This window comes from Corapipo altera, unplaced genomic scaffold (genome assembly GCF_003945725.1).
Source record: "Corapipo altera isolate COAL_440 unplaced genomic scaffold, ASM394572v1 0, whole genome shotgun sequence".
Lineage (NCBI taxonomy): Eukaryota > Metazoa > Chordata > Aves > Passeriformes > Pipridae > Corapipo > Corapipo altera.
This window is the reverse complement of record NW_020884872.1, coordinates 18,917,288-18,931,164: the sequence shown is the minus strand read 5'-3', so window position 1 is coordinate 18,931,164 and position 13,877 is coordinate 18,917,288. Positions and strand designations below refer to the sequence as shown.

The 13,877-nt window shown below is 40.0% G+C and overlaps 1 protein-coding gene across 2 annotated transcripts in view; it reads right to left on the bottom strand.

Moving 5' to 3' along the window:
• ARHGAP6 (Rho GTPase activating protein 6) overlaps nt 1-13,877 on the bottom strand; it is a 323,769-nt gene that overhangs the window by 261,666 nt on the left and 48,226 nt on the right. Inside the window, exon 1 of one of the 2 annotated variants that reach the window (XM_027638993.1) lies at nt 11,453-11,846. The exons of the other annotated variant lie outside the window; for it this stretch is intronic. The gene's annotated coding sequence lies outside the window, so the exon portion shown is untranslated. Of the gene's footprint in view, nt 1-11,452; nt 11,847-13,877 lie in introns of those variants that run through there. 2 annotated transcript variants of the gene reach the window in all.

Sequence of the window (13,877 nt, the reverse complement as noted above, 5' to 3'; positions counted from 1 at the left end):
TTTTTCCCAGGACTTCCATATTTCAGTACATGGAGGGAATCCTGCAAATAGCACATCCATGAAGCTACACTGATTGCAATAAATCATTTATATGCAGAGCACATAAATAAAAGAAGTCTCAAAACACACTTTTCATTTTATGTGTACAGTAATACTACACCCAGACTACATCCAAATAGGACCTCAAATCCCAGATCATTCACAGTTGACTTTATGTATTTATGCTACAATTCCCAACTAAAATGAGACCATAAGAGGCCATAACAATAAAATCCTATAAAACTACAAATACTGTCAAATTGAAATATCTTTTAACACCAATGTATTTATCCAACTTCAAATGCATTTGTTTCCATAATTATTTCAGTATCTGTTGTAACATTAGATTTAGACTTTCAACAGCGTTTATCAAGTCAAAACAACCTGATGAGACTCTTCAGTTGTCACGGATCACAGGCGGGAACAGTGATGCAAACATCTGTATTGGGTCTGGCTGAGCTGGAGTTCATTTCCCCACAGTAGCCCTCACAGTGCTGTGCTTTGCATTGGCAGCTAGAAGGGTGTTGATAACACACCAGTGTTTTGGCTACTGCTGAGCAGGGCAGGCACACCATCAGCGCTGTAACATTCCTTCCTCAGTTGAGGGCAAGATCCTGGTAGGGAACTCAAGTAGGCCAGCTGACCCACACTGGCCAAGGGGATATTCCATACCATATGACATCAGCTCAGATATAAAAGCTAAGGCAAGGAGCAGGAAGGAGGACATTCATTATCTCCAATGGCTGCCTGCTGAGGAACCATTATGTGTGCTGAAGCCCTGCTTCTCAGGAGTGACTGGCCATCACTGCTGATGGGAAGTAGAGAATAAACCGTGTTATCTTTCGCTTTGCTTTTGCTTTAATAAACTGCCTTATCCCAACCCACAAGTTATTTTCCATCTTACTCTTTCCCCTGTCTTGCTGGGAAGGGGAGTGATAAGAGTGGCTGGGCGGGCACCTGGCATCCAGACAACGTCACCCTACCACAACATCTCAGATTGAGACCCCCCACCTGGAGTGCTGCATCCAACTCTGAGGTCCTCAGCACAGGAAAAACACGGACCTGCTAGAGCAAGTCCAGAGAAGGACCACGAATATGATCAGAGGGCTGGAGCAATTCTCCTATGAGGACAAGGCTGACAGAGCTGGTGTTGTTCAGCCTCAAGAAGACTCCAGGGAGACCTTAGAGCAAGAAAGATGAAGACTTTTTTGTAGGGTCTGTTGTGATAGGACAAGGGGCAATGCTTTTAAACTCCAAGAGGGTAGATTTATACTAGATATAAGGAATTAACTATTTACTGTGAGGGTGGTGAGGCAGTGGACCAGGCTGCCCAGAGAGGTGGTAGGTGCCCCATCCTTGGAAACGTTCAAGACCAGGCTGGATAGGGCTCTGAGTAACTTGGTCCAGTGGAAGGTGTCCCTGCCCATGGCAGAGGGGTTGGAACTAGATGCTCTTTAAGGTCCCTTCCAACTCAAACCATTCTGTGGTTCTACACATTGAACAGTTTCTTTTTATGTATGTATAATTTATTACACATATATACTTAAAGCAATAAAAACAACATGATTCTGACACCCCATGGCATTGAGATATATAACATGTATTATTATATCATGTCATAAACTGATTTTTCTGAATCAATGTGAAAACTGAAAAAATGCAGAAAACACAATTTTCTTGTACAGAAACCATTTCTCTTTTCTTCCTGAAATGACTGCCCATCATCAATATCACTATAGATTAAATAAAACAGGTCATCAACTCATTCTTTTCTATTCCTTCTTCTAGGAAGTTAGGGGTACTTTTTACTCTTTTAAATAAACTGGTTTTATATTCAGTGTTGAGTGCTATTTCACAACATAAAAAAGGAAACATTTCATTTCTAAGATGACAAATGCTTTGATTTTTCAGTAATGTGTGTCGTTGTTTTTCCAGCTGGAATTATTCACCGAAGGTGTTTTTATTCCATGTTCAACCAAACTCTCTAACACAAATTTACTACTTCTTAATGAATTGTTTATTTTATTTAATATAATAAGTCATACAAAAATACTCAGTATGGGCCCGTAGAAGAATGAGAAAAGAGAAACAAGTGTTCAGAACTCATCCATGGCCTATATCTAGAATTATTAGCTCACATATGAGTCTCATCTGCTTCAAGCTGAGTTTAGGAAGAGTGTAAATAAATTATCTTTGAAAGCTAAGGAGGGCAATAATAAAACATGAAATCCTGGAAAAGAGCAATTTCTGACTATAAACTCTAAATATATGGAAACAATTATGTGATAATTTGTATACTCGTTATATGACAAAGGACTTGAAGGACGTCTGCTCTAGAAACTCTTTCAGGAATAGCCTTGATAGGGAATCAGAGATTTTTAGGATGATTGATGAAACACAATTTATCTTTTTCATACATTTCTTTGGCTACAGTGACATTCTTCAGAGGAAAAAGTATTGCTTCCCTCTGAAGAAAAAAAAGCTACACATACAGGAAAAAGATATACCAGCTCTTCGTGCCAAATATAATCATACTTATCATACCAACCTATTTAGAAAATATAATATTGCTAAACCAGTTGTTATGGTTGATTAATCCAAGCCCTTCTTTTTAAAAACAGATGGCACATGCAAGAATAACAAAACACATTCTAGAGGGTATTTGATGAGAAAGTTCATTATCTTTCATTAATTTCTTAGTTATACAGAGCAATAAACCTGGATTACAAATAATTACAAAATATAAACAAAATGGAAGGCTGAAAACAGAGGCCAGTCAATTATGTATATGAACAAGTATTTTTATGGATTTTGAGCAGATTTGAGCTCAGAATTCTCCTGGTTCTCACACTAAAAAAAAAAAAATTCTCTTTTTGAAACATCTTCTGTAAATGTATCTATGAAGAGAGGTAGCATTTTTCATTTTCCTTAGTTCCTATAATGATCCTGTTTGACTGTACTGAGCTAATGTACATTTATCAAGCCTTTTGTGATGGCCTGATTGACTCATTGCATATCCTTTGTCTAATTTGGGTAGTGTGTTAAATGAGAGCTTGGAAAATGTTCTATTCGTAGGAACGCTGCCTCAGTGTCCCATTAAGATAAAATGCCTGAAATGAAAGAAAAGCCACAGGAGAAGGGAAATTACGAACTCAGTTGCCTGGCCTGAATTCCACACCTCCATGAATGGCAAAGAGAGCAGCTGAGCTGCACAAGGGAGGCAACACCAAAACATCTGAAAAACGTAATTACACGTCTGAAAAGCAGAATGTCAGAGCTGAAGTCTACCAGGGCGGCTGTGGCTGATTGTTACATACAAGGTACTGGAAGGAGGAAGCACCACAGACAGGCAGCACAGACCATAAGTCAATAGCTCCACAATCCACATCCATGACCCTGCAGCCTGTTCCTCTGGGAGCTGCCACAGTGGTGACCATGTTCAGCCCAGCTGGAACATGCCCAGAGCACCACATACATCCCAGTAGCAAATCTGTGCTGGCAGCATGGGGCATCAGTTTCCCCAGGGGGCCAAGGCATCATGCTCCACTGGCTTGCTGCATTGAGCAAAACCACGGCACTGCTCCAAGCCCCCTTCTCACTCAGGAAGAGAAGAGAACATTGGAAATAATTGCTAAACTTCCTCCCACTTCAGTCTGGATCAAACTGTACAGCCTTTCAGCAGCTATGAGAGCTCTTATGTCTTCTGCATGGCACTTTCAACACTTCCAGCTAGGAACCAATAAAATAACTAGACCGATTTCTTGGTCTAGTTATCATGCAATTTCTTAGTGAAGAAATTTACATTTCCTCTTCATAATAAGCATTCAAGACCTCACAAGGAGGAAAAAACATCTGGGGTTGAGTCCTCTCTGAGTTCATGTATCAGGTCACAACCTCAATATCCTTCAGCTTTCAAAAGGGGAAGAGTTTACAATTTAGCCCTTTTCCTATAAAGTCCTTTTAGTTGCCTTCCTATGACCCTTCTCTCTGAGATACATATTTTAAAAAATTGAACTGCATGGGTTTCCTGGCCTTACCTGAGGCACGCATCTCCCTCTGCCTCCATCCTGCCTGTACTCCTGCCTCCTGATTTGGCCAGCTCCCAAGAACGCCAGGGGACAACCCCGCTGCTTTCCTTCTCAGAAGTGCAAAGAAAGGAAACTTTGTGTGAAATGGGATGTTGTGTCCAAAACAGATGTTTCCAATACACTTCTACCATTTTAGGATGGATTAAACACTTCACTTTCCCTGTATCCTAGAGCCTGCTGGAGGCGAAAGCTCTCCAGGTTCCCAGAAATATTTCTCCACAGCAAACAAGACACAAGAGGACTTGGGCTATAAAGAGTCCACCTATGACAGCCTTCAGTCGGAAGCAAAACCTGATATGAAAAGAGCCAAAAGGAATTTTCTGCGGGAAACAAACACTGTAGTAAAAAATGAAACAAGTGTGCACGAGACTTATGCAAGAAACTGCAACAATGGGAGTCACACGCAAAGGCTACAGAGAGTATGCAATTGGTTTCTCTCAGTTAGAAGTGTGCTTTAAATCCCTATTTAACAGGAACCGTAGCTTTGCCTTGATTTACTGTGATCAAAATACAATTATATTATTATGAAAAGTAATAAATTTGCATTTACAGGACGTCCAGAAGAATTATCTTCTCCAGCTAACCTTGATGGTAAATTCAGGCATGGAATATTTTCATACTCTTACTACCTGCTTCCTTAAGCATTAGCATCACCTGCAAATCCAAATGTACTCTCCTTGGGATAACAGTGCAATTCATGCTGCTTGGGGGAGAACTGAAGGAGCATCTGGACCTCCTTGAGAGCAGCTAATACCTTGGCCTCCATCAGGAGTTGCGAAGGGAACAGGGTGGTAGTTTCTAATTAAGTCTGGAGCTAAAGACCAGCAGCAGAGCTCAAACAAGTAACAAAACATGGGGTTGGATGAGGTCATGGGAAGGGTCTCCACCACTCAGGGAATGACAGCAGTGCCTTCTGCTATTTCCTGAAGTACACGCACAAAGGAAATTCACATGTAAAATGAATGGATGAGTTCTCAAGGCAAGAACCTGTGTTATTTATAGATTTAGCCAGTACGTTACTCTGACTCTCAATGTTTAAGCAGCAATTACTGGATAAGGGGAGATTCCAACAATCTGGAAGTGACAAAAGGAACTACACCAACTTGTTTGCTTTTCCCAGCCCTTACATTCATAAGCCATTGGCCTAACTTGCTCAAGAACTTCTCACCAAGCTGCAGAGTCCATCCAGCCCTCTTTAACAAGCAGCAAAAGGTGACTCTCACCTGATCTGGCCCCTGGCTAATGTAGAAGCTAGCCCAGCCCAGCCCAGCCCATCTGGAAAGCGCAGGAACCGAGGTGGCTGGCATAACCAGGGAGGCCAGGGGGCATCACCAAAGCCCAAGCTTCTGAACAAAGCTCCGCCAGAGGGAGGGCTTCTTTTAAAAACAAAGCATAACACTTCAGAAGAAAACACTTTTACATTTACAGAATTCTATTAAACCTGCTGGCAAACTCCCACCAATTGCAGCAGGATACCAGGATTTTACCCTTGATATTTTAAGCAACAATACCCAAACAATCCACACAAATAAGATGAAAAAATCCCAACCACCAAACAACATACTGAGAGGCTCTTTGAGGATCTTCACGTAGGGGCTGTCAGACACCCACATACCATTGCTAAGTCTTCGTTAGGACCAAGTTCTATGTTCCGCTTTTCTTCTTCAGCCACGTAAACTCCAGAGATAGGAAGCCACCTCTTTTCCCCCAGGATCATGCAGACATCTGATTAAAAATGGTGCTGTTTTCCTGCAAGTCTTCACATGGAGGCATGAGATGCTGCTGAATGGACTGAGTGGAGCTGCCTATCACCCGGCCCTAGTGAGCAGGCTACAGTGCTAGAGACAGCAACGGAAGAGCCAGTTCCTGGAGATTTTTTTCTGACTACAAGTCTAGACAGGAAGCTTGAAAGAAAAAGAATTGCTTTATAGGGGTTCAGATTTAATTTTTTCCTTTAAAAGGATATTCCTTTTATATGATATCATATATAGGATAGATGAGACAGAGTAAATCAGACACACACACACACATATATATATATATGACACAATAAAAGCTATTCATATTTTTGAATTGCCTAAACATGAACAATTCCTGGAAAATGACACAGTAAATTTTCTATCTAAATGGTATGCTAAACTAGAATTAAGTTTATGTTAAAATAATAATTAAGATAATTTACTGATTATAAGTAAATTACAAATAGAAATGTAAGCAGCACATTTTCATTTTCTCTGAAACAAGTATTATTATACATAAAAAATCAAATTCAAGTGTAAACTGGAAATTAAAGTATCAAGCAGAAATGTACAGGAAGGACATCAAATTAATAGCTATGGACTTAAACCTCCTCAGGTTATAAATGGTTCATATGGCCCCAGAGAGCACTGCAACAGACGTTCAAAGCCATTGGATATAGTTTTGGTTATTTATTCCCCCATTCATGGACAAAAAGTGTCTTCTAAATCAAGATTGCTTCACTGCCTTCCATCACCACGCTGAGACAACAGGTACCTCCACTCTGTTTGGAGCAAAGACAGTCTTGAGGGGGTGGCTGGGATACCACAGCGCATTCCAGCTCAGAAATGAGCCTTATGTTGAAGGCAAAGGCAAAGACACGCACCACATAATCAGCAGTAAGAACCTCCTGTCGTTTACAAGGGGATCTGAGCCCCTGATCTCCTTACAGTGTGATTATCTTTCCTTCTCCTTAGATAACACATCTCTAGGACCACATCCAGGTCTGATAAAATGTTATTCCTAAAAAAAAATAATAATAATAAAAAAAAAAGAGCGAGTATAGAGAGAAAACAATTTCAGTCTAAAAATGTCATTTGGAAAAAAAACCACTTCATATACCATTTTTTTGAGGAGTAGGACTGGCTAGATCACAGTTTGAAGAAGCAATAGACAAATTTCAATTTGTGGGATTCTCCAGCTGCAACCAAAGTGCAGGCTGCAAAGCTGCAAATGAGGAACAGGAACCAAACACCAGAAACCAAAGGGTGAAAGGACAACATCACAGTGACACTACCAGGGCCTTCAAATGCCACAACAGGTCCACCTTATTGATGCACTGAGGCAGGTTAGCAGTGTAGTCCCCAGACGTGATTCAACTTTGACTATAGTAGTGTTACCTAATGTCCTTGCCCATGGCTGGGGGGTTGGACAAGATGATCTTTTAAGGTCCTTTCGAACTCAAACCATTCTATGACTCTATGTTCATCTTCTCCAGCTGATCTACTCGCTTCATAAAAAATACCATTATAGTTAGCATGCATCCCAGTAACCTCCAAGGCCAGCCCAAAAGCTGAGAGTAAGTGTAGCTCCACGTGGAGCACAGGTAGCTGAGAAGATTTTTCCACAGCAATAGCCTGCACACAAAGAGTACAGTGCTGACCCAACGTTAAAACCCACTCTAGTTTTACTTGCACAACAGATGAAAGCTGAAGTGCTTTCTGGAAAGTACTGGTGTTTTCTTAAGGCACTGTTATTATGTAAATAAGAAATGGAAAAGTATGTTGTTTACTATAAGCTCTGTTTCAAGGACACGTTTTTTAGTGATGTCTTACTACCTAATTAATAAACGTATTGAAATTGCTGTGCTGAATTAAGGGCAAGGTACAAGGCAAGCAGCTTTAACAGATCTGTGAAACTGGAAGCTAAGAACTTTTATCAAGATTGGCAGCAAAAGTTTGTATTTCTTATTTTGTAGTACTAGAAGAGCAAGAGCAACACTGGAATAACCAGATGAAGAAAAAAAATTCTGGCATTAGAAAATCTAGTTCACTATTTGCCTGGGATGTTATGAAATATCCAGAAAAAAATGGTTTCCATGGCCTTAAGTATATTTTCATCATCGTCACACAGAGATATAACTCTTCAAGAATCAGTATTCAGTGCTGTTATTTTGTGGGGCAAGAAAAATACCACTCGAAACTTGCTGTTTATAAAAGTTACAATAGTAAAATATGTCTCTCTTCAGTTACTAAGTAATATATAGGAACACTGTAATAAGATTTATACAATTTGACTTACACGCAGGTGAAAGTTTCATAAAGCAACATTACTGAAAGCTAAGTGAAAAACAATTCTGTTATAAAAATTCATTTGAACATAACAAAAAAAATATTCCTGGAAGAAAGTCATTACAGTGCAGATGGTGACCTGCTTGTGAAATGTATGATAAACTAAGGCAAAATTTGGAATAACACTGCTTGCTTCTTTCCTTTGGAAGAAAATTATGGGCTTTGAAGAACTTTGTTAAAAGAGGTCGAAGCAGATCAATAACACTGTGGTAAAATGAATTCTTTAACAAGATTATGATGCATGAACTCTTTGTCCAAGGAAACAAGTTGTTTTTAGGGTGGACAGAGTAGATGGAGGCCAATTTACAAGCAGATCCCAAGGTAGGCTATCAAGCATCCTACAAGGCATTTCAAGCCAAGATAAAGCATGTCCACGAGTACATGTCTAACTGGCACCTGGCAAAATCCATGCCCATAGCTTTACTGCTGTGTCACACCCCATGTACACTTCACAGCACCTGTCCCAGGGCAAAGGGCTCCCTCCTGCTCAGCACCACACAAGCTTTATTCAGAAAAGGGTTTTGTCCATGGGATGATGACCACAAGCACAATCACAAGCTCCTTGGTCCTGCAGAGTCTGCAAGCACCATTAAGATCACTTGCTGACGGAGAAGCTGGGTTCTGCTCCATGAGGGTGCCTCTGCTTCCTGCTAGACAAGACAAGCACTGGTCCACAGTGTGGAAAGAGGGGAAGGATGGAGCAGGTATTGTGACTCCTTTGGTGGAGAGATTTTCTTCTCTGATGTTCACAGTTTCCCTTACCTGTTTTTATCTTCTTTTTACTGCTAGTGCTGCCTGTCATTACATACAATTTCCTTATTGAGTATTTTACCATGTGGTTTAGTCAAAATAGATGCAATCAGCCATTACTCAGTTTAGCCTGACATAAATGTTTAAGGAAGCTCACAGCTCACTGCTGGGCCACGTACATATTGCAATTTATACAATGTGTATAAATTTGTAATATAAACCCAGTTAAAAGGGAGAAAGGATAAAAAGAAAATTAACAAGAAAAGCAGACCTAACAAGACAAATAAGTTGGTTCACTTTGATCTCATTGTTTCTGCTACTCTGAAGGTTTTTTGATCTGTCTCGCTGTTCCAGCTACCATTTAACTGCTCAGTGTGAATGAGCCGCTCAGCACTTCTTCCTCTAGAGTAAGTCTCTGCTAGAGGATGCAGTCCTCCTGTTCCCCATACCCATCTCTGCAGCCTGACAGCTTCCACCACAGCAGGTGTTGTCATGCTATGTGAGTTTACACAAAGATCAAGGGCTTGAGAGATTGAGAGTCTCCTGAGTCATTCCAGATTTGCTAGGGTAATTCTGGCTACATTGACAGATGAGAATTTGATCCTCTGTCCTTAAAGAGATTAGTTCTGTGAAGCAGTTAGGCAATTCAAAAAAATGAAAGCTATGGTCCCACATTGTTCTTCTCCAGTTTTACTCTATTTAGCCAGCCTGTTACACCCCTGTTGTATGCGATAAACAACTGAAATGTTCAAGTCTATGAAGAGCATTTTATAGTGGGCCTGCATGGGCAATTGCTGCTTCCATATATGATGCAGTGTTTTCAAACTCTGTGACACCAGTGGTAAAAGTCAACATGCTGACAAGAAATGCACCAGCACTTAAATTAATTAAAATGTTCTGTATTGCAAAAATCTCATCAATCTCAAAATTTAAGGCTGCCTTCACAGCTTTTTGTGCTTGATGAATTCTCACAATCTCTTGAATAGGTTTTCTCTACATATCTTTGCATGACAGAGTCAGGGCATTAAGCTTCTATCATTCCAGTAACACCAAGATTTTTCCTTCAGTCTTTTCAACAGTGGATGATGTATGTTTGCTGCATATCACCACCATCTTTCTGAGCTTTACAGAAGTATGCTGCAAAATCCTAGAGTCATCTTCTTGCAAATATATTTTTGTTTCACTAATCTCTTAAAAAAAAGGAGAAAAAGCAGGAAAGAAACTCTACTAGAGCTCACCTCTGACTTTCTTTTCCCTCAAAGAGGATTTTCCCCCTTTGCTTACAAGAGGTGATACCTCCTTCACCTGCAAATGGATGGGATTCTTGGAGCATCCCATGACATCACAGAAAGGCAAAACATAGCTACAATATGTCACTTCCTGCAATTTAATGCCTTTGAGCCAACTTTCATCATCCAGGAGACATAAATATGCAGGAAGGCATCCACAAAGGAGACTCAGAGGCCCTGTGGAGTGGGGATGGTGCTGAAAACAGGTAGCTAGCAGGACAGGAGATTGGTGTCTTCTTCCTCCCTTCTTTGCAGTCCTCCTGCTTCCCATCACAGCCCTGACCTCCCTGCTGGCAACCATGAGGACTTCTCTTCAGGGACAGGCCATCCCTCTCTGTGAATCCAGAACACACAACCCACAGACATGCAGCCCGAGCTCCTTGTTGGAGTTCTGCCACAAGTGACCTGATGGTAATGAAGTGAGGACTTGCAACAAAATGGAAATGGAAACAATGAAGTTTTACTCCCTGGAACAAGTTATTAATTGTAGTCAATTGATTTTGTAAGCATAGTAACTTTAGACAAGATAGACATTCTTACTAACCATGTGATCCAACACTGTGCCCTGAATCCGAGGCTAATCATGAAAATATTTCTCTCACACCCACTCACTACAACAACAAATGCTGCCAAGTGTAATAAATTTCCCCTTTTTTGTTGATCTGTCCATGTCCAGAGTTTGCTGCCTTTCTGTTAAGATCATTCCAACAAGAACAGCGTAAATCCTTCCCTAGTTGCCACATTATCAGTAATTGCATGTCTTGAGAGTTATTTTGCCTGGTTTTACCACCCAAGAAGCTATTAATAGATAAATAGAAACAGTGAAAAGAAGAAAAAAGATCAATGTGTTAAAAATTGAACACAACCAGGTCTTTTAAATAAACATATGTACTTCAGCCTCCTGCTGGTAATATACAATTTCTGGAAAGGTTATACACTCACTTGAAAGTGTTAGTCTTAATGTGTGCCAACTTAAAGGGGTCAACATGGCTACTCTGCTCCACAATGGTTCCAGGCCCCAGCCCACTCTCCAAGCTAACAGTGCAGTTGTGTCTGATCTGCCTCTGCCTCCTCCTCTGGCCTGTTCTGACCATACTGTAACTTGTCTATGGGCAGTCACACATGCTTTGGCCCAAGGCAATGCTGTCAGTCAGTATTATGAAGCTTAGGATCTCCAAACTCACCATGCTTTACTTACAAGTGTTCTCCTGTCCTGCTCCAGAATGGTCCAGCCACTAATAGTTTTCTCCTCTCAAAACCAGTCCTTGGCCATTTTCATGGTCATCTTTCCTCTTGAGAAGATTGGTTTTTGACTATAACAGTTCAATAAATTCACCAAAGGTCTTCAAAAGCATTTGTCAGAGTTTCCCCCAGCCTGAATGAACGTCATTTCACAAGTGGAATTTCCAGAGTTTTTCCCTCTGAATTTAACGCCTAAAGCAATCTTATATCTACACATTTTGGATGATAGAGGTGTTCAAGTAACAAAAAAGGAATTAGTGTGGCAATATGCTGCAGTGAGAAACACTTGAGGGTATGAAATGCATTATGAAGGTTAATCATCTATCAGCTAGCACAAGCAGGTCTGTTACAGACAGTTAAACTGTCTGTACTAACACAAAATGCAGTGCTGGAATGTAGCAAATGCACCAAAGTACCACAAAAAACATTTTCATATCCATAAATACATATTTTCCATCCCAAATGAAACTATTCCTTCCTTGAAAGAAACAGATGTTATGGCAAAGCTGGTTTCTCTTTTAGGACTGACTGTTTTTGTCAGTTTAAACTTTTTTAGCTGATACGGAACAATATGATTTTGATCCGTCACTGCTTTACGAAGAAAATGGAAATGGAATGAAAAATGAAATCCTACTGAGATGATGAATCTTAATCACAGCAGGGAAAAGAAATATTTTGTGCTATTTCTGTAGAAGCAGTAACAAAGGTATGAAAAAAATAAACTGAGGTAGATGGGCAGTTCAATTACACAGCACCGCTGAAAGCAAAAATGTTAAGGTTTAAAATATAACACTGCTCAGTACTCTACTTGGGCTAAATTAATACAGCGAGACAAATAATTTTAAAATTCTTAATGCTCTCATTTTACTGTATTTCCCTTTTGAAATTCCTAACCAACATCATTCATGACTGGGTAGTAACACAGTGGTCAGGAAGCATGCCTGAAATATTATGAAAACAATATTACTTTTCCATTTGTCATTTGCAATAAAGTGAGATGATACACTAAGATCATCATTATTTTCTCTTAAGTTCTGCTTGTGGGAGCTGAAAATATCTGTCAAACACAGAAGTTCAGCACTCAATCAGCTCACATGGCATGAAATGTCAACTCCTTCTAGGCCAAGAAGACACAAAGACAGAGGGGTTTATCTTGGCAGTCTCAGAGATGTAGTATTGCCTGCCTGACCCTGCACATTAAGTATTCAGAAAAGTGTGAATTACACTGATTTTAACAGATATATTCTGAAATTTGCTACTCATGATGTACATTTCACTATGGACCCTTTCACTCTTAATCTAATCATGGCAAAGATTATTAAAATACACCTAGGAAGATCCTTTGATGGTGGTTCCATTCTCTATGACATCCATTCTGCACACTGCTGGTTAAGCCAGCAATAGAAATTTGATCCAGGCGAGGCACAGACAAAAAATTACATCTTTGTTGAATAAGGCAAATCCTTATACTTTTATGCAGGCTGCAGAAGGCCAGAACAATACCTAACACAGAAAATCTTGCTGGCATAAGGTTAACCCCCAAATATCGAAAGAGCAGAAGAAGTCAACATTGGATGAGTGCTTTGCTCCACATGGCCACAACACTTCTGATCTGCTAATAAGAAACAAAACATTAGATGGATTTGTGACAGGCCTTGAATTTAGTATGAGGAGAACAAATCTTGAAACAGTGACTCATTTTGAAAGAAAAAAACCTGGTTAACCAAGGAGTGATCTTGCCTTTGGAAAAGTTACTAAGGTGTTCACTATACTGCCTGTGTTTGTCCTAACTAGTCTAGACTATATTTGATAAAAATCTTGGGAGATTAGAACTGCTCAGTCAGAAAAAAAACAGCAACTGGAATTTCAAAAATATGCAGAATCAAGGAAACGAAGATCTGACCAATCTGGAGTGGGAGGAACGGGGAGGACCTACCGTAACCATTCACCCTCCTTGTGTGCTCACTCAGGTCTGTGGGAGGCAAAAGAGTTTCCCCCATGTTTGCTATAATGCAAATTGTTTCAAATTGATCCCTCTTTTCAGCAAAAGTCAGAGCGGAGTGTTATGCTCTTTAACACAACCATTAACATGTTACTAAGTGTTCAAACAGGATATTTTTAAGGATGTTTCACATAGGAATTACCATCCCCTGGAGCAGCCTAAGATCATTGTTAATGTTCAGTTCTTGTCAGTCATCCACCATACACCAACACTAACAGAGCTAAAAACAGCAGCACAGTTTTGGAGAAGGATATTCTCCAATGTAAACATTTTATAAATTAAGGGGTTTTTTTTAGATTGGATATGTATCATCAACAGAGTCAGTTAAGTGTGGCACAAAGCAAAGCGTCCATGAAAAAAGGGAGAACTTTCTGCATTT